Raw genomic sequence first — 17407 nt, 5'->3', positions numbered from 1 at the left:
GAAGGTTACATACATGACATCACCTCCCCCACCCCCCCAACGTCTTATGGGAGTCAAAGATCAAGTCTTTCAGATGGTCGACGCTCTCTCGTAGAGCGCCGCAGTTGGGGCTCTGGTTGTTGAGCCTTGGCATGCGTCTCTGTCACCTGTGGTGATTCCGGCTTGTCCGGGTTGGCCGCAGGGACTGTGCATGCTGCTGACTGTTCTTGTTGCTCGTTCACTGGCGGTGGTGTGGGCAACATCTCATGATCTACTTCCGGTTCCTCAGTGTCCATGCTGAACCTTTTTTTTACTTGGTCCAGATACTTGCGGCATATCTGTCCATTGTTAAGTCTGACCACTATGACCCTATTCCCCTCTTTGCCAATTACAGTACCCGAAGCCACTTGGACCCCAAAGCGTGATTAAGATCAAATATAGGGTCATCGATTTCTATACATCTCCCCTTTGAGTTACGGTCATGGCACTCATTTTGGGACTGGAGCTTGCCCTCAACAATGTCTGACAGGACAGGATAAATGAGGGACAGCCGAGTTTTAAGTGTACGTTTCATGAGTTGTTCTGTGGCGGGACTCCCATGAGCAAATGCGGTCTGGACCTATAGGCCAGCAGGAGGCATGATAGGCAGCATTGAAGGGAAGGTCCTTGAATCCGGAGCATGCCCTGTTTTATGATTTGGACCGCACGTTTCGTCTGGCCATTGGAAGCCGGCTTGAATGGTGACGTCCTGACATGTTTGATGGCATTATCTGACATGAACTCCTGGAATTCATAGCTAGTGAAACACGGGCCGTTATCGCTAAACAGGATGTCTGGCAAGCCGTGGATCGCAAAGACCGCACGCAGACTCTCCACAGTGGTGGATGTCGTGCACGAATTCAATATGATGCACTCGATCCATTTCGAGTACGCATCAACAACAATGAGGAACATTTTTCGATGAACGGGCCCGCGTAGTCTACGTGAACATGGTGGGCCAGGGCCACGGGCTGAGTAGAGCCTCCCTGGGTGCATTGCCCAGATGGGCACACGTCGTGAACCTGCGAAAACAGTGTTGCAAGTCTGAGTCAATTCCCGGCCACCATACATGTGACCGGGCAATGGCCTTCATTAGCACGATGCCTGGGTGCTCGCTGTGGAGTTCCCTGATGAATGCTTCCCTTCCCTTCTGGGGCATGACTACCCGGCTGCCCCATAGTAGGCAGTCGGCTTGGATGGAGAGCTCATCCATCTGTCTGTGAAATGGTCTGACCTCCTCGGGGCATGCTCCGTGTGCGGGCGCCCAATCCCTAGTCAGGACACATTTCTTAATCAAGGATAGGAGGGGATCTCTGCTGGTCCAGATTTTGATCTGGCGAGCTGTGATGGGGGAGCCTGCGCCGTCAAAGGCTTCAACGGCCATGACCACCTCGGCGCTTTGCTCCACTGCCCGCTCAGTGGTGGCCAGTGGAAGCCTGCTGAGCACGTCAGCGCAATTTTCGGTGCCTGGCAGGTGCTGTATGGTGTAGTCATAGCCAGCCAGCATGAGAGCCCATTGCTGTATGCGAGCTGACGCATTGGCATTGACAGCCTTGCTGTCTGACAACAGGGATGTTAACGGCTTGTGGTCCGTTTCTAACTCGAACCTTCTGGCAAAAAGGTACTGGTGCATCTTTTTCACCCCGTAGACACATGCGAGTGCTTCCTTTTCAAACATCCCATATCCCCGTTCTGCTTTGGAGAGTGACCTGGAGGCATAAGCCACAGGTTGGAGTTGGCCCTCATCATTACTCTGCTGCAACACGCACCCAACCCCATAGGATGATGCATCACATGTCAAAACCAATTTCTTACAGGGGTTGTACAGAGTCAAAAGCTTATTAGAACAAAGCAGGTTCTGCGCCCGATTGAAAGCCGTTCCTGACAGTCCCCGCAAAACCAATCGCAACCCTTAGGTAGGAGCACATGTAGCGGCCCCAACAATGTGCTTAAATTCGGCAGAAAGTTCCCGAAATAGTTCTAGAGTCCCAGAAATGAACGCAACTCCGATGTGTTGCCGGGCCTGGGCGCACGATGAATCACCTCCGTTTTGGATTCGGTAGGCCAGATCCCGTCTGCGGCAACCCTCCTGCCCAAAAACTCGACATCTGGGGCCAAAAACACACACTTGGATTTCTTTAGTCGCAGGCCTACCCGGTCCAGTCGGCGTAGCACCTCCTCCAGGTTGTGGAGGTGTTCCTTGGTGTCTCGACCCGTGATAAGGATGTCGCCCTGAAATACGATTGTTCCAGGGATGGATTTGAGCAGGCTTTCCATGTTCCTTTGAAAGATAGCAGCCGCTGATCGAATGCCAAACGGACACTTGTTGAAGACAAACAGCCCCTTGTGCGTGGTGATGGTGGTCAGTAGATTGGACTCTTCGGTCAGTTCCTGGGTCATGTAGTGAAGTGAGGTCCAACTTGGTGAACAGCTTGCCGCCTGCCAGCGTGGCAAAAAGATCCTCTGCTCTCGGAAGCGGGTATTGATCTTGTAGTGACACTCGGTTGATGGTGGCCTTGTAGTCGCCACAGATCCTGACTGAGTCATCTGTTTTTAGGACAGGGACGATGAGGCTTGCCCAGTCGCTGAATTCAACAGGCAAAATTATGCCCTCTCTTAGCAACCTGTCCAACTCATTCTCAATTTTCTCCCGCATCACATACGGCACAGCTCTGGCTTTGTGGTGCACTGGTCTGGCATCCGGGGTGATGCGTATCTCTACTTTGGTACCTTTGAAAGTCCCGACACCAGGTTAAAATAGTGACTCAAATTTCTGTAGGACCTGTGAGCATGAACTTCGCTCCACAGATGAAATGGCGTGCACATCCCCCTATTTCCATGTAAATGTAATCCACATGAGGCACATTCTGCAGACCAGGTCACTCTGTGACCTGAACCTTTAGTCACAGGACCAAGAAGTGTTGACCCTGCGTAAGACCTCCCTTTATATACCTGGATGACCAGGTGAGGAGTGTCTCCCACAAGTTCACCCACTGTGGTCAAGGTGTGCATTTCTTAGGTGTATACAGTGTGCAATGTTGTTATGAAGGTCACAGTTGCATGAAGGTTACATACATGACACTCATGTTCTTATAAAGGCAAGCATTCCGTATGCCTTCTTAACCACCTTAGCCAGCTGGCCTGCTACTTTCATGGATCTGTGGACATGCACTCCAAGGTCTCTTTGTTCATCTACATTTCTCAGTGGCCTACCATTTAATGTGTATACCCTTTCCTTATTAGCCCTCCCCAAGGGCATTACCTCACACTTCTTCAAATTAATTTCCATTTGCCACAAATGGCTGGCCAAACCAGGTATCAGAGAAAGATATTCATTCGTTCACAGGAATGAATTATCAGTGGCTAAAGATTGTATCATGTGGGGTGCAAGAGTAAGTATCCCAAATAAATTCACGTCCACATTATTCGGAGATCTTCATGACCAGCACTTGGGAATGTGCTTGACCAAGAGTTTTGCACACAGTTACTTATGATGGCCAGGTCTAGATAAAGATAGAGTACATCATCAGTCAGTGTACAACTTGTCAATCGGTAAGCAAGAAACCACCATCAGTACCATTACAGCCATGGAAATAGCCTCCCAGGGTGTGGCAAAGCTTACATATCGATTTTGCTGAGCTAGAAGGATAGCAATTATTCATTGTGATTGAAAGCCATTCGAAATGGGTCGAGCTGTTTCCGATGCAGAAAATAACAAGTAAAACACTAGACAATTTGGGAAGATTGTTTTCTTCATATGGCCTCCAAAAAGAAATTGATAATGGACCGCAGTTTTGTTCAGAAGAATTGCACAGTTCATGAGCAGAAATGGTGTGAAACATACCAAAGTTTCACTGCTTCAAATGGTGCAGCAGAGCGCGCAGTACAAATTGTAAAACGTGCCCTCAAATAAACAAATATTGGAACCAAATCCAAGGAAATGGCAGTTGTCGATGTACCACAAACTGGCAAATTTTCTAATTACTTATCGTAATACTCCTTATCCAACTACTGATAGAACACAAGCAGAGTTGTTTTTCAAATGACAGCCACGGACCAGGTTCTCATTGTTAAAGTCAAACTGCCACAGTCAGTAGAAGAGAAACAATTAAGACAGAAAGAGAGTCATGATAGAGGTGGAGTAAGAGAGAGAAGTGTGAATTTGAATCAGGAGGTTAGAGTGAAGAACCTTCAGCATAAATGGTTAAAATGTCTACCAGGAAGAGTAATGAAGATGTGGTTCTCGCACATATTTGGTCAAGGTGCTTGATTATGGACAGGTTAGATTTGTTCACATTGATCATGGTTTTACCTACAGATGTGGAAGGAGTTGAATGTTGGAATGATTTGATTATTTCTGGTGAGTGCGATAGTCTTATTACAAGTTGAGTACCAGTAGCAAATCCAAGAAAATCAGAATTTAAGTCTGAGTCCAAGTCAGGCAGACAAACAGTCTGAAGTTGTAGAGAGTCAAAATATAGATCAAGGGTTACCCTTGGAGGAAAACTCTTCGCAGGATCAGCCTAGAATGAGTCTAAGTTTGACGCCATGTTTGGAAAGTTCTGTTCAAAAACGAAGGTATCCTCTTCGAAACAGAAAAACAGTGATTAAGTTTGATTTGTACATGTCTCAAAATAAGTCCATATCTTTTGTTGTGTATAACCATGCATGTTATGTATGATGATTATTTTGTTAAAATTACTTCATTAAGAAGGGAGAAGTGTAGTATAGAGCTCCACCTAATGGACTACTGTGTTAATGCAACTTTTGATGTATAATAATAAAAGGGTCATATGACTAGGTCATCTGACAAGTTTGCGGTAGAGCCATCTTGTAGTCTGTGTGTTTATGATATCGTAAAGAAGATATCACACAGACTTGATAGCCATGCTGGAGAGTTGTACTCTGCTGTAGAGTACACCAAGTTGACTGCTGCCATATGAAGGTTTTGAGCGTCTGCTCATCATGAGGATCCGGCGAGTTTCTGACTCAAGTTGACCCTGCTCTTTTGTTTCTTCCAAAGGTTCTGGAGATGTTGTCTATATGACCAAGTGTGATCAAGCATGACTCCAAAATAGGAGGTTTTTTGGGCCTGGTTTACCTCTGCGCCACAAAAAGAGACCTTCAAAGCTTGGTTTGCTTGATAGATATTGAGATGGAATGTCGAGGTGACGTTCTTGTTGGGTTTGGTTGAAGTCACCATCGGCGGATGTAGGCCTCCATTCTCTGTAAATCACTGGTCAGGGTCTCGTCACTGATGGACAAATTTATGTTTTGCATGGCCAAGGCAATGTTATCAGCGTATACGAACTTGCGGGACTCTGCTTTGGGCAGGTCATTGGTGTAAACATTGAATAATATGGGAACCAGGACAGAACCCTGTGGGAGTCCATTGTTCAATGCCCAATATCTGCTCTTCTCGGTGCCAGAATACACATGGAAGTGTCGGTTGCTAAGCATGGAGTTGAAAAGATCGTTATTCTGCTGTCATCATCCTTCTTCTCAAAAAAAACAACCCTTGACCCCTCCATCCTTGTAAACTACCGCCCCATCTCTAATCTCCATTTCCTCTCCAAAGTTCTTGAATGTGTTGTCTCCTCCAAAATCAGTGCCCATCTTTCCCAGAACTCCTTGTTTGAATCTGCCCAATCAGGATTCCGCCCTGCCACAGTACCGGAACTGCTCCTACCAAGGTCACAAATGATACCCTAATTGACTGTGACAAAGGTAATCTATCCAGTCCCGTCTTTCTGGACCTGTCTGCAACCTTTGACATGGTTGACCACAAAATTCTGCTCCAATGCCTCTCCATCGTCGTCCAGCTGGATAGGACTACATTCACCTGGTTTCATTCTTATCTTTCCAGCAATAACCATAGAATCACCTGCAATGGCTTATTTTCCTGATTCCACAGTGTCACCTCTGCTGTCCCCCAAGGATCTAACCTTGGCCCCCTCCTATTCCTCATCTACATCCTGCCCCTTAGTGACATCATCCGCACCACAATATGAGTTTTTATATTTACACTGATGATACCCAGCTCTCTAACTCTTTTCCACCTCTCCTTGGGCTCAATTTTTGCCACCATTCTGCGCTGTTCTTTTGGCGTATGCAGCTTTTTTTTGGAGCAGACAATAATCTGCAAATTTGGCCAAAGTTTCTGCGTCATTCTAAAGTAGGTACTTCCGATTTTTTTTAGTTCCCGGGGGCGGAACCTGTAGTGTGCGCCACTTCTGGCCATTGAAGCGAGTTTGACCAAGTATGGCGCACTGCACCCTTGTGAAAGACCTTCCCTGCACTTAAGGAAATCAGTGCAGAGAAGAGAAAATCGGCGGAGAGAAGACGCCTTTGTTCAGTGGAGCTGAAGACAGCGCAGGTAGGTGAAGAAGTGGATCGTTTCGGCCCGGGATAGTTGCGGGCCGGCCCGCTGCCATCCCAGGCTGAAAGTACCCCGCACCGGCCCGCACCTATCCCGGGCCAAAAGGACCCCGCACCGGCCCGCACTTATCCCAGGCTGAAAGGACCTCGCACTGGCCCGCACCTATCCCAGGCTGAAAGGACCCCGCACTGGCCCACCTTACCTCTTTGGCTGATATTAACTATCTCACCTGTTCAAGGCACTGGAGAATGGATGGTGTCCGTGTATTCATGCTAAGTGAGCCAGAGCCTCCAGAAGAGGAGGAGAGAAAATAAGGAGGGGCAGGGAGAAAGAAAGAGAAGTTTATGTGTTACAAATCCTGTGGGTTGCTCATGATAAGTCAAATAATACACAGGCGGGCTGGTGCAGGGTCCTTTCGGCCCAGCTTCAGTTTCCAGCCCAGCCTCAGTCCTTTTTCAGTTTCCAACCTCAGCCCGTCTGAGAGTCCCTCGTTACCCTAGCAACAGCAGTTTTTGGCGCAGGCCTTAAGCTCCACCCAAAAAGCTTAAGGCCAATCTGCACCGCTCCAAATTCAAAGTTAATTCCGGCATAACTTGGCTTTTTTTTTGGCGCATTTGGGCCACTAAAAAATTGGACATACCTCTTCAACTGTGCCAAAAATCACCCATGTGGAAAATTGAGCCCTCAAACCCTCCATCGTTTCTCAGACTACTTGTCTGACATCTAGCACTGGATGAGTAGAAATCTCCTCCAATTAAATATCAGGAGGACCAAAGCCATTGTCTTCGGTTCCGCCACAAATAGCCATCCCTTTCAACTGTTTCGATCTCTCACCCTGGCAACTGTCTAAGGCTGACTAAGTCTGTTCGCAACATTGGTGTCATATCTGAGCATAATTCCTACCTCATATCCTGTCTAACACTAAAATCACCCATTTCCATCTATGTAACATCACCCATCTCCGTCCTTACCTCAACTTATCTGCTACCGAAATGCTCATCCATGCCTTCTCACCTCTAGACTTGACTATTCCAACACACTCCTGGCTGGCCTCCCTAGTTCTACCCTCCATAAACATGAGGTCATCCAAAACTCTGCTGCCCATGTCCTAATTCGCACCATGTCTCGTTCACCCATCTCCCCTGTGCTTGCTGACCAACATTGGCACCCAGTTAAGCATTGCCTCGATTTTAAAATTGTCATCCTTGTTTTCAAATCCCTCCATGGTCTCATCCCTCCTTATCTCTGTAATCCTCTCTAGTCGTATAATCTCCCTAGATCTCTACACTCTGCCTATTCTAACCTTTTGAACATTCCCGATTTTAATTGCTCCATTATTGGCAGATGAGCCTTCAGCTGCTAAGATCCTAACCTCTGGAATTCCCTCCTTAAATCTCTCTGCCTCTCCATTTCTCTTTCCTCCTTTAAGATGCTCCGAAAAAACCTATCTCTTCGACCAAGCTTTTGGTCATCTGCCTTAACATCTCCTTCGATGGCACGCTATCAAATTTTTTTTTTTTGATAATGCTCCTATGAAGCACCTTGGGAGGTTTTATTACATTAAAGGCACTATATAAATATAAGTTGTTGTTAATCCTAAAATGTTCACTGTTAGAAACAGGAGTGAAGGAGGAGCAGGAGCATTTTTACTGAAAGTAGAATGTGAAGCAGGATTGACAGCAATACTGGTTGGATGAGGAGTGGTGGAGTAACTGACAGCAGGTTAATGAAGGGTGGAATGGAATGTGGGACTTCTAGCAGCTGAATGGGAACAGGATGGAGAAGGGAATGGGCTATTGGAGGATCCTGGGGAATGGGTGTAAATCCACAGTTAAGAAGAAAAGAAGATAAAACAGGTGTAATTGACAAGAACTCCACTCAGCTAAATAGATCACTGATAGAACCAGAGACGAAATTAGGAGATTTTTTTAATAACGCAGTGAGTTGTTAGGATCTGGGATGCACTGTCTGAAAGGATGGTGGAAGCAAAGTCAATAATAACTTTCATTAAGGTATTAGATAAATACTTGAGGGGAAAAAGTTGCAGCACTAATAGGCAGGCGAGTGGGACTAATTGGATGGCTCTTTCAAAGAGCCGGCATTAACACGATGGGTTGAATGGCCTAATTCTGTGCTGTATCATTCTATGATTCTGGTATTACTAGTTCCTCACTGCACCCTACTTAGACAGACCTGGCGCTTCACAGTTAAAGAACTGCTGCTTTATAAAGGACCTAAGCAGAGTTGATTCTTGTCATTTTCATTATTCACAGTTGATATTGAAGTTTTTTCTACTGCCATAGGATTATCCTACAGGATTTAAGACATCAGTACAGACAAGATGGGACATAAGTGTCTAATGTTCATCTATCTAATCCTGATGAATAATTACATAATGCATATTATGTCAGTCATTTTGTCCAGAAAATGACAGATTACCATATAAACGAGGATCCAGCTGAAAGTTAGAATTTCAAACTTTTGTTACTCTGTTTGACAATTGTCGTCATCCCGTGATTTGCAAGTTGTAGATTCCTTTTCGCCAGAGATACTTGTTTGGTTTTGTGCTCAGTGCTTGAAGTGCCAAAATGTAACCTTTAAGTATGCAGTGCTACAAATTGTAATAACCTGGCTCCACCATTAGTAGGCAAAATGTGGAACAGGAAATCCTCAGCTCAAACGGCCATCCTACAGCACAAGACAGGCACAAGAGGCCCGGTGAAGATGAGAAATCTATAATCAGGTCTACGTTCCAATTCCCGTCAACTGCACATTCACCTAGGAGGAACTTCTGGCCATCGCAAACAAGGCCGCTGACATCAGAGAGGGCGGGGCAATCGAAAAGGAATTTCTTTGGCCCCGGCTTCAGTACCACAAAACAAACTAAATGCCGGGATAAACGAAACATATAGGTTGTCTCGGCAGCGCAAATGGGAGAGGAATCCCAAAACCATTTGAAGAGATGAGCTGTTAGGAGGTTTTCAAGGAAGGGAGGGAGGCAGTAAGATGTAGTCATTTTGGGAGAGAATTCCAGCATGGCAGTAGTGGCTTAAAGATTACCTCCTTATGACGAAGACCAGAGACTGGGACGAGAACCAGAATTTTGGAAAGAAGAGTTTGATGGGTGCGTGGGACATGTGCAAAAGAGGATACGTTCCACGAGTTCGGAACTTGTTTGTGAAGGAGGAAAGGAAGCCGATGAGAACAAGCACTCAGAAATGAATCCTTTTAAGTGATAAGGGTTCTGATTCAAGTATCAGCAGCAGTGTGGTGAGGGTAGGGCATACGTGTGAAATGTTCTGTATGTGGAAGAATTAGCAGAGGCAGAGGCTCAGCAGACTGGTCACCACTTTAGAGGATAAGCAACCTTCAGCCTCCTGAGATGTCCAGATCACACAGCCCGAGCCCACAGAGCGGAAGCGGGAAAATATTGAAATCCTTTTCAGTGCTTTTCACCCCGTTTAAATCTCCAGCTGCAGCTTCTTCTGCCGCAATAACAGTCCCGGGATTTTGCATCCTTGCAGTAATCGGCTCACTCTGGGTCCCGCCGGGAGCACACTCTGCATTAAGTAAACACGCACGACCTAGGAAAATGGATTGGAGTCACAGCACTGTCAGAGCAGTGGCCGGAATTCTGCTGTGAAGAGGGAGATCTAGTCCGCAGTATCAAACTGGGGCAAGTGCTGAATGGTGTAATGCTTAAACCTATGTTATTTCTGCTCTACATAAATCACTTTGATGCAGAAGCTAATTCTAAGCTCATTATATTTGCAGATTACATGTAAAATAGTGAGAGCAGTGGGGATTTAGATAATTACGCAAATTAGCACAGGGAGGCTTAGAAAAGAACTTGAGAATTACACAGACGCATCAATCTCAATGTCAAGACATTGGGGGAGGTTTTAACATGGAGGAGCGCATGAGTTTTGTTATATCTGTAATGCACTTATGAATGACTCCACGAGGCAATGTGTTATACTCAAACTGTAGTGACCTTGGTCCTTTATTCGTAACTCCAGAGTGAGGCACAACCATGGTGGGCAGCCTTTTATACCTATGCAGGTGACCCTCAGGTCTCTCACTGCAGTGTCCTCTGGTGGACAGCCTCTGCCACAGAGGCAGGAAACCCCAATCTCCACCAGTTGCACCGTCTAGTGGTGCCAGCATTGTACATACACAGTGTAAACCTTATTGAAGTACATCAGGTAACAAGTCTCCATCTTATGCAATTATACAGTGACTACACAGAGAGTATATCTATAGTCTGCATATATAACAGGTTTAGGTGAGGGTAGGGGGTGAAAACTGGGACAAATACAAGCATATCGGGAAGCCGGCAAAGTGATTGAAGCTGTCATTGACAGTGCTATCAAACGGCACTTACTAATAACCTGCTCAATGATGCTCAGTTTGGGTTATGCCAGGATTACTCAGTTTCAGACCTCATTATAGCCTTGGTCCAAACATGGACAAAAAGTTCAGAATTCCAAAGAATAGGTGAAAGTCACTGCCTTTGACAGGCAGCAAGACAGCATTTGACCAAGTGCGGTACCAAGGAATCTTAGTAAAATTGAAGACAATGGGGATTCTATGATGCAATGACCTATCTCCCAACATAAGGTTAGAAGTGGGAATGTTCCTGTTATGGTAGCATAGTCGTTATGTTACTGGACTAGTAATCCAGAGGCCTGGACCAATAATCCAGAGACCTGAATTCAAATCCCAGAGTTTTGCAGTTTGTGAATTAAAATTGTTGAGTCAATAAAAATATGGAATGAAAATGTCAATGTAAAGATGACCATGAGGCTACTGGATTGTTGTGATTCCAGACCTACAGCAATCAATGACCCATGCAGCCTGGACCGGCTTTTTCAATGTAAAGTTTCGCACATGCACAAAACTGTGAATGGGCCCTGCAGCCCGTTAAAAGGGGCGCCAGATCCCACCCCCCCCAAAAAAAAAGAGGAAACATTGACAGCAACTGACTTAACTGTCCTCTAAAATGGCCTAGTAATCTGTTCAGTTGTATGAAACCGCTACAAAAATAAGAATAAAACCAGATGGACCTTCTAGCATCGATCTAGGCATCGGATTCAGACACGACAAAGGCAAACCCAAGAGAAGTAAAAGTAGGGGAACATCGAGGCAATAGTGACCATAATATAATATACTTTATGACAATTGTAGTGTATTTGCTGCATGGGTTCTTTGCTTAAGAATTCATTGCTACACATTTGCTATAAAGAACTAGCTGGTTTATTAGCAAAGGTTTTAAAAACTAAACTGAACACTACTAGTTCATCCACCAGGCTTGCATCGTGGAGAACCTGAACTCAATTAACCAGGGTTTTTTTGCATCTTGTGAACATCACATGACTGGGTAAGCCACACAATGTGCAACAGCTCCACAAACCTGGGAGCATGCTCACAAGTGCATACATTACATCTTTTTTTGAGAAGCAAGGTATTTATTGTTGCAGTTATTTATACAATATTTGAAAAGATTATTTATGTACATTATGGTTACAATTTTACAAATTCGAGTGCTTGTTGTAAGTTTCTAGCTTCTTCAGACCTCCATTTCTGAGCATTTGGCTTGCCATACCTGTTGTGTTCCTAACACAGATGAGACTGCACACAGGGACGTTAAAGTAACAGTGACCGCAGTCTTTATTAAGACACTCCAAAGTGAGGAACAGGCCTTCGGGGCTGGCTTATATACAGTGCTCCCAAGGGATGCTGGGATCCCTTGGGACTTCAGTGGATGCACTCCCTGGTAGCGGAACATGGAAGTGCATGCTTTACAGATACACAATATCACTCCCTGCCAAAGTCAAAGTGAAAACTATTTACAAGGTGAGGCGGTCGGGAGCCTTTCTTTCCCTGGTGGATCGCCTCGGTACAAATGTCTGTTCTGATGTGTTGGCTGTGCCCTCGCTGGGCTGGCGTGTTGTTGGCCCTGCAGGGCTGCTAGATGAGCCTGGCCTTGCTGGGCTGTTGGGCGTGATGGGTTCGATTTCCTGGTCCGGCGTGGTGTCGTTGATCCTTTGGGTGTGTGTTGTGGGCTTGAAAAAGGTGGTGCCTGCTGTGGGTTGTTCAGGGCAGTCTGTGAACCGCAGCCTCGTTTGGTCCAGGTGCTTTCTGCAAATTTGTCCATTGTCTAGTTTGACTACAAACACCCTACTCCCTTTTTTTAGCTATCACCGTGCCCGCGATCCACTTGGGACCATGTCCATGGTTTAGCACATACACAGTCATTCAGATCAATTTCCCGTGACACAGTGGCGCGACCATTGTTTACATTTTGTTGCTGCCGCCTGCTCTCTACCTGATCATGTAGGTTGGGATGAACCAGCGAGAGTCCTTTTCATGTGTCCTTTTCATGATTAACTCAGCCGGGGGCACCCCTGTGAGCGAGTGGGGTCTCGTGCGGTAGCTGTGCAGTACTCGGAACAGGTGGGTTTGGAGTGAGACTTCTGTGACTCGTTTGAGGCTCTGTTTGATTGTTTGTACTGCCCGCTCTGCCTGCCCATTGGAGGCTGGTTTAAACGGGGCTGAGGTGACATGATTGATCCCATTGCGGGTCATGAATTCTTTAAATTTGCCATTGGTCAAACATGGCCCGTTGTCATTGACCAGTATGTCAGGCAGGCCGTGGGTGGCAAACATGGCCCTCAGGTTTTCAATGGTGGCGGTGGCGGTGCTTCCCAAAATTATTTCACATTTGATCCATTTTGAAAAAGCATCCACAACCACCAGGAACATTTTACCGAGAAACGGGCCTGCATAGTTGACATGTATCCTCGACCATGGTCTGGAGGGCGAGGACCACAAACTTAGTGGTACCTCTCTGGGCGCGTTGCTCAACTGAGCACACATGCTGCATTGCCGTACACAGGACTCTAAGTCAGAGTCGATACCGGGCCACCACAAGTGGGATCTGGCTATCGCTTTCATCATTACTATACCTGGGTGAGTGCTGTGGAGAACACAGATGAACGTCTCCCTGCCCTTTTTGGGTAGCACTACGCGGTTACCCCACAACAGGCAGTCTGCCTGAATGGACAGCTCATCCTTTCACTGCTGGAATGACTTGATTAGCTCTTGCATTTCAACGGGGATGCTGGCCCAGCTCCCATGCAGTACACCGTTTTTTACTAGGGACAGCAGAGGATCTTGGCTGGTCCACGTCCTAATCTGGCAGGCTGTGACAGGTGATTTATCATTTTCAAATGCTTCCATGACCATCAACAAGTCTGCGGGCTGCGCCACCATCAACAAGTTTGCAGGCTGCGCCATTTCCACCCCCGTGGTGGGCAATGGTAACTGACTGAGAGCATCCGCACAGTTCTCGGTGCCTAGCCTGTGGCGGATGGTATAGTTATACGCTGATAGCGCGAGTGCCCACCTTTGTATGCAGGCTGAGGCATTCGTATTTATCCCCTTCTTTTCAGCGAACAGGGATATGAGGGGCTTGTGATCGGTTTCCAGCTCACATTTGAGCCCAAACAGGTACTGATGCCTTTTCTTTACCCCGAACACACACGCTAATGCCTCTTTCTCAATCATGCTGTAGGCCCTCTCGGCCTTAGAAAAGCTCTTGGAAGCATAGACGACAGGTTGCAACTTCCCCGCAACGTTAGCTTGTTGTAATACACACCGGACTCCATACGACGACGCATCACATGCTAGCATGAGTCTTTTACACGGGTTATACAATACAAGCAGTTTGTTGGAGGATAAAATGTTTCTGGCTTTCTCAAAAGTAATTACTTGGTTTTTTCCCCATACCCAGTTCTCATCTTTACGCAATAACACATGTAGGGGCTCTAAGAGGGTGCTTAACCCCGGTAGGAAGTTACCAAAATAGTTGAGGAGTCCCAGGAACGATCGCAGCTCCATAACGTTCTGTGGCTTGGGCGCATTCCTGATAGCCTCTGTTTGGCGTCTGTGGGCCGAATGCCATCCGCCACGATCTTTCTCCCCAAAAACTCCACTTCTGTTGCCATGAAGACACATTTCGACCTCTTCAGCCACAGCCCTACGCAATCTAGTCGCTGGAGGACCTCCTCCAGGTTTTGTAGGTGCTCGACGGTGTCCCGAACCGTGACCAATATGTCGTCCTGAAAAACCAACGTGCGTGGTAGCGACTTGAGTCGGCTCTCCATGTTTCTCTGGAAGATCGCTGCAGCCGACCAAATTCCAAATGGGCATCTGTTGTAGATGAACAGTCCCTTGTGCGTGTTGATGCAGGTGAGGCCCTTCAAAGACACCTCCAGCTCCTGCGTCATGTAGGCCAAAGTCAGGTCGAGCTTGGTGAACAGCTTGGCTCCTGCCAGTGTCACAAATAGGTCGTCTGCCTTAGGTAGCGGGTATTGGTCCTGTAGCGAGAAACGATTAATAGTTACTTTATAATCGCTGCAAATCCTGACCGTGCCATCACTTTTGATTACTGGAACAATCGGGCTGGCCCACTCGCTGAATTCCACTGGGGAGCTGATGCCCTCGCGTTGCAGCCTGTCTAGCTCGATTTCCACTCTCTCCCTCATCATGTGAGGTACCGCACACACTTTGTGGTGAATGGGTCATGCCTCTAGGACCAAGTGGATCCACACCTTCACCCGGAAAAGTTTCCAGTGCCTGGTTCAAATTGGAAAGGAAATTTGTTAAGAACCTGGGTACATGAGGCCTCATTGACATGTGAGAGCGCTCGGATGTCATCCCAGTTCCAGCGGATTTTGCCCAGCCAGCTCCTTCCAAGCAGTGTGGGGCCATCGCCCGGGACAATCCAGACTGACAGTTCATGCACCGTGCCCTCGTAGGTGACCTTGACCATGGCGCTGCCCAGTACAGTGATAAGCTCTTTGTTGCACGTTCTCAGTTTCGTGTGGATGTGGCTCAGGGCTGGTCTGAGTGCCTTGTTGCACCATGGTCTCTCAAACATCTTTTTACTCATGATGGATTGGCTAGCGCCAGTGTCCAGTTCCATGGCTATGGGTAAGCCATTCAATTTTACGTTTAGCATTATACGTGGACATTTCATCGAAAATGTGTGCACCCCGTGTACTTAAGCATCTGCCTCCTCTCTCTGAGGCTCGAAATTGCTTTGATCCACCATGGACCGATCTTCCTCTGCCATGTGGTGGTTAGCAGGTTTTGCAGAGCTTGCAGCTCATCTGCAAGCTCGTTGGATGTGCCCCATTGTCCCACAGCTCTTGCAAAAATACCCTTTGAAGCGGCATGAATAGGCTGAATGGAAGCCTCCACAACGTCAACAAGGTGCTAATTGCCTTGCATTCATCCTTTGTTGGGGACTCTGAGTCATCTGGTTCACCTGATGCCTGCTGGCAGTTGCAGACTCGTGGGTTCTGCTCTGTACATTTCTGCTCGCAAACACAGCTCCAGTTAATTTATGAAAATTGCTAGCACATGTGTGCTGAGAGATTTGTTTGGTGTTATCACTGGTGGACATAAATGCCTGTGGTATTGCAATGGCCTTGCTGAGGGTCGGTGTCTCTCCAGTCAAAAGTTTTCATAGGATGGTCTCGTGGCCAATGCCCAGTAAAAAAAAGTCTCTGAGCATTTGCTCCAGGTAGCCATCAAACTCACATTGTCCTGCAAGTCGCCTTAGCTCGGCGACGTAGCTTGCCACTTCCTGACCTTCAGATCGCTGGTACTTATAGAACCGATACCTCACCATCAGCACAGTCTCCCTCGGGTTAAGATGCTCCCGAACCAAGTGTACACAGCTTGGACCTGCCAACGTACTCTGATCACCGTACAATTCAGTGTCAGAATCTCACACTCGTGGTACTCGCCAGAAACATTTGATCCACATGAACCTTTCTGATCTAGTCACCAATTTTGATTAAGTACTACTTGGTGCCACATTCCCAAATAAATGTACCAATGTCCCATTTGCGTGGACCTGTTCTTTTTGACAGACTGAGAACTCTGACCTGATCACCCTTCTGAAAGCACCACTCTTTGATACCGGAATGATAATGACGTTTCTGCACCGATTGTGCCTTCTCTATTTTATCAGTCAAGTTCGGTTGCAATAAACTGTGAAGCGTCCTCAGCCTATGCTTCATCAATAATTCTTTGTTGTAGAATCGGCGTAGTTCTGTATTTGAAAAGAAAAGTTACTAACCTACGCTTCATGCTCACCGATGAACCAGCCTGCAGAACTTGTTTCCGCAAAGCCTCCTTGACAATCCTGATCAACCTATCAGCTGCACCATTCGAAGCAGGATTATATGGTGTTGCCAATGTGTGTTTGATACGACTGTGTCTGGCAAAATTCGCAAATTGCGTGGACCGAAATTGCAGTCCATTATCTGACACCATTTCTTTGGGCAGGCTATGACATGCAAAAATGTCCCACAATTCCTCCAATGTATGCTCTGTAGTCGTAGATGACCCCATATGCCATACTTCCAGCCATGGCTTGCAATTATAGCCAGAAAATCATCATTGTCCCTCTCACAAAAATCAATATGTAATCTTTGGATTGATCTTGTCAGCCAAGTGTTTGCAGCAGCGATTTAGCTGGCATGGTCCTGCTGTCTTGACAGACAGTATAATTGCTTACTAATAATTCTAAGTCATTTTCCAACCCAGGCCAATAAACAAAACTTCGGGCCACCACTTTCATGCCTACGATGCCAGTATGCTCACCGTGAAGTTCCGTCAAGACTTTAGCCCATAGTGCACTGGGAATTACTATTCTCAGGCCCCATTTTAGACATCCCTGCTCCAATGATAATTCATGCCGATGATAAAAGGGCCTCATCTCATCATTTAAATGCTTTTGATCTTCAGGCCATCCTCGCAGGGTGTACTCATAGGCCTGGTGCAACGTGGCGGTGACTGGAAAGTCCTCATCAATGACATCTAGAATAAAGATTGACTGTTTGCGACCAATTTCAGAATCATCATGAGGTAACCTTGAAAGGGCATCCGCCACTGCATTCTGCTTCGACATACAATACTCAATTCTGAAATCAT

Source organism: Pristiophorus japonicus, chromosome 2 (assembly GCF_044704955.1).
Source record: "Pristiophorus japonicus isolate sPriJap1 chromosome 2, sPriJap1.hap1, whole genome shotgun sequence".
Lineage (NCBI taxonomy): Eukaryota > Metazoa > Chordata > Chondrichthyes > Pristiophoridae > Pristiophorus > Pristiophorus japonicus.
This window is presented reverse-complemented; position numbering follows the sequence as displayed.